Genomic DNA, 3,700 nt, shown 5'->3' on the forward strand with positions numbered 1-3,700 from the left:
ACGCAGCCCACAAATTAACTGAAAGTTGAACACGCAGCCCAAAATTCAAATTTTCTGAACACGCAGCCTAGGTAGATAGTGAACACACAGCCCACAATTTAACTGAAAGTTGAACACGCAGCCCAAAATTCAAATTTTCTGAACACGCAGCCCAGGTAGATAGTGAACACGTAGCCCACAATTTAACTGAAAGTTGAACACGCAGCCCAAAATTCAAATTTTCTGAACACGCAGCCCACAAATTAATTTGCATGTAGCTTATTTCACTTTATCGGCATACAGCCCATTTCATCTCATTGGCACACAGCCCATTTCATTTCATTGGCACACAGCCCATTCATTTCATTGGCGCACAGCCCATTCATTCCATTACTAACATGTGTATTCATTCTGAATGCAGGTTGGTTCCCGCAGTGTGCGGGGGTATGGTTCCACCATGGCGCGGGACTGGTATGCCGAGCTCCCGGAGGGTGTTCGAGACTTAGTCGACTTGGCAGGCTTCGGGCCCTTCTGCATCGGGTTGTCACGTTGTCCTGCCAGGAGGACACTGATGGCGGCCTTAGTAGAGAGATGGTGGGACACCACCAATTCCTTTCATTTCTCTGCTACCGGGGACATGACCATGACCCCTTTTGACTTTGCTGTATTGACCGGCTTAGACGTCGGAGGTTGGTCCATCCCCTACGATGAGGATATGGGCGAGTGGGAGGCCGCCTGGATGTATCTGTTGGGGGCTCGCCCGCCTGTTGATAGGGTTTCAGGGAGAGTCCGATACACTTGGTTCTCTTCCCATTTCCGGCGGGCGGAGATGGTGCCTGAGAGTCCCGAGGAGACGGAGCAGTATGCCCGTGGTTTCCTGATGTTCCTCTTCGGGACTACCCTGTTCGCCGACAGAGGGAACACAGTTGGGCTTTATTTGCTGAGTGCTCTAGTCGACCTATCACAGGTCCATCGATATGACTGGGGTGGCGCCGGCCTGGCTACCCTTTACTTTTATATGAGCGCGACCTCCCGCGGGCGGGGCGATTTGCTTGGCGGCTATTGGAGAGCCTGGGAGGTACTTTCTGTCCCCTTGATTTACATTTCTGCTTCTCATTACTTGTACATTGCACACACAGCGCACTTTTACAGTCTGTATTTTGCTCTCAGCATTTCGTACTTACATTCTGCATTGCTTTTCTCAGTTATGGGTCTATGTATACTTCCCATCATTAGCCCCAGAGCTGGAGGTGGTAGGGATTCCCGTGACCCCATATTCATTGATATTCGAGGGCCCGCACCGGCCGAGACCTCGAGAGACCCTCCTTGGCCTGCGACAGTATTTCGACACTGTGCGACATTCAGAGGTACCTCAGAACTTTCAGTTCTTTTCATTTTCATCTTTGATTTGCTCTGTATATTCTCGATTTCTGATTGGTTTATGCATTCATCATCCACAGATTACATGGCAGCCCTGGGTGTCCCTGGGTGACGGCCTCCGACTTCAGTATACCGGAGCGTCGGGCATTTCCCAGTATAGGGTCCTGCTCGAAGGGCCGGTTGGCAGGGTATGGTTCCTGGGGGAGCGCTTTCTGCGCCAGGTATGGGGGTATCTTTCTCAGGATATTCCCGCAGTACCCCCAGCCAGTATGCGGACCGCTGACAGGCTCTCTTGTTCAGAGGTAGTCGGCGCCATGCTGGGAAGCGATGCATTATTACATGTTGAGGAGGGGGACTACGCCACTTACCGTCACATATATTTGATGCCTCCATTGACGGAAGCTCGTATCCCGATGATGAGGCCTGCCGGTATGTCATCCTCGGACCAGGCTTGGGCTCGGGCTGCAGACGCCCCTTCTACTAGCAGGGCCGGTACATCTAGAGGTGGGAGTAGACCGGTTCCTCCGGCTCCGTCGGTTCATCCTCATCCCGGATGGCCAAATATGCCTACTGAGTTGATGGCGTGGCAGTATGGGGCTAGCTTTCCGACTTCGATTCCACTAGAGCCTCCGATGCCCAGTGATCGATACGCCATTGATCCGGACTCACCGCTGGTATGCTCCACTTCTTTTCATTTATCATTCAGATGTTTAGACACTCTTCTGTTCACTGATGATTATGAGCTCATTTTTGCAGCCATCGCGAGGGTACATGGAGGAGGTGGTTGGACTCGTGGCCACACTCGAGGGCATGGTCCTACGGAGGGAGGCACAGTTGTCTGTCGCGGGCATTCAGGTACCCTTCAGTTTTCTGGCATTTATCATACTTCTGATGACATGCTGATTTCTACTGCATCGATAGACTACTTGTGTAGAGCACATCTGACACACCCCACTTGGACACTGTATTTACGTGCACCTACTTCACGTAGCTTTTGCTTGTATCTGCATCTGATGTATATATTTGGACTGATGTATTTGAATTGAACTCTTTGTTTTCAGATGCCTTCATGGTCCGGCCAGCCGCAGACCAGGCCACCTGGGCCTCCTTGGGGAGCTGGGCCTTCTGGGCCTTTTCATGGAGTTGGGTCACCCGGGCCTTTTCAGGGGGCGGGGTCATCTCGGCCTTCTCGAGGAGCCGGGCCATCTAGACCTTTTCGAGGAGCTCGAGGAGGGCCTGTCCGCAGACGTAGGGCTCACGTTGTGGAGGTGGAGCCTGATGAGGAGGAGGAGGATGCTGAGGAGGAGGAGGAGGCTACCGATCGTCAATCAGAGACATCTGCTGAGGAAGGGGGCTCCGGTTTTGGCTCGGGGAATAGAGGCGAGGCTGAGGGGAATCCTGAGGATGACAGCTCTGACTCAGATGATGGTGTGGAGATTATCCCGCAAAAGAGGATGAGGCGTGCTTCTCGTTCCCACTCCCGAGGACTTTGATGCTGTTATTTCCTGCTTTATTTTTCTTTTTGCTAGTAGTTTGTAGCACTTTGCACACTGTTAGGTAGTTTTATTTTCTGTAAAACTTGTACCTTTGTTTGTTGTAAAGCATGATGAAATGAAATAGCTTTTGAAAAGATGTTTGTATTTTAAACTTTCAGCATCGTATCGCATCAATTTATTTTGCACAAAAATGAAATTGAATGGGAATGCGCATTGTGTAATCACCAAGTCAGGTAGTGAACCGACGCAAAAAACTAAGCAACTCAACTTACTAAGGTATAACAGAATCTTAGGAAGTTTACAACTCGATAAGCAAAATGCAACAACGCAAATAAACAAGACTTTAACAAAAATTGCTTAAACAGAGAGCAATGACTCAAAAACACAAAACACGTCCGCTCGACAAACAACTCGATAAGCAAAACAACAACTCGATAAACAAAACTCAACAACAACAAAGTGTACTTCTGACGATCTGGGCATCGGAACGCATCCGAAACGGAGGGAGATGAAGGCCTTTGACTCTCCCATTGCATGGAGATGCTTGGAATTCTCCCTCGAAGGGTAAAACAGGACCAAGGAGATACACTGGAGCATTGCTGGCCATCCCTGGGAGCCAGCCGGCCATTTTTGAAAAAGTAAATGGCTGGCCAACCATTTCTGAAAAAGTAAATGGCTGGCCAGCCAGAAAAGGTGGCCGGCCGGCCACTCAGTCCTGCAGCCTCAGAATTTTTGACACGTGTCCCCGTGAATAGTATTTTTCCTTCTATAAAAGCCTCAACTTCGGGAACATTCATTTCATCTTAGTTTTAGACAAAGATGGAGGCGTTTCTCGCAGAAAATAT

The 3,700-nt window shown here is 49.8% G+C and overlaps 1 long non-coding RNA gene across 1 annotated transcript; it reads left to right on the plus strand.

Annotated features, from left to right (window-relative positions):
• Nucleotides 1-651: 651 nt before the first annotated feature.
• Nucleotides 652-1,630, plus strand: LOC145790128 (uncharacterized). Its single transcript, XR_014328778.1, has 3 exons — nt 652-1,057; nt 1,185-1,346; nt 1,440-1,630. It is a non-coding gene; the product is annotated as an uncharacterized LOC145790128 (long non-coding RNA).
• The last annotated feature ends 2,070 nt before the right edge of the window (nt 1,631-3,700 follow it).

The sequence above is a fragment of the Camellia sinensis genome, chromosome 5 (genome assembly GCF_055761805.1).
Source record: "Camellia sinensis isolate YWXY chromosome 5, ASM5576180v1, whole genome shotgun sequence".
NCBI classification, from domain to species: Eukaryota; Viridiplantae; Streptophyta; class Magnoliopsida; order Ericales; family Theaceae; genus Camellia; species Camellia sinensis.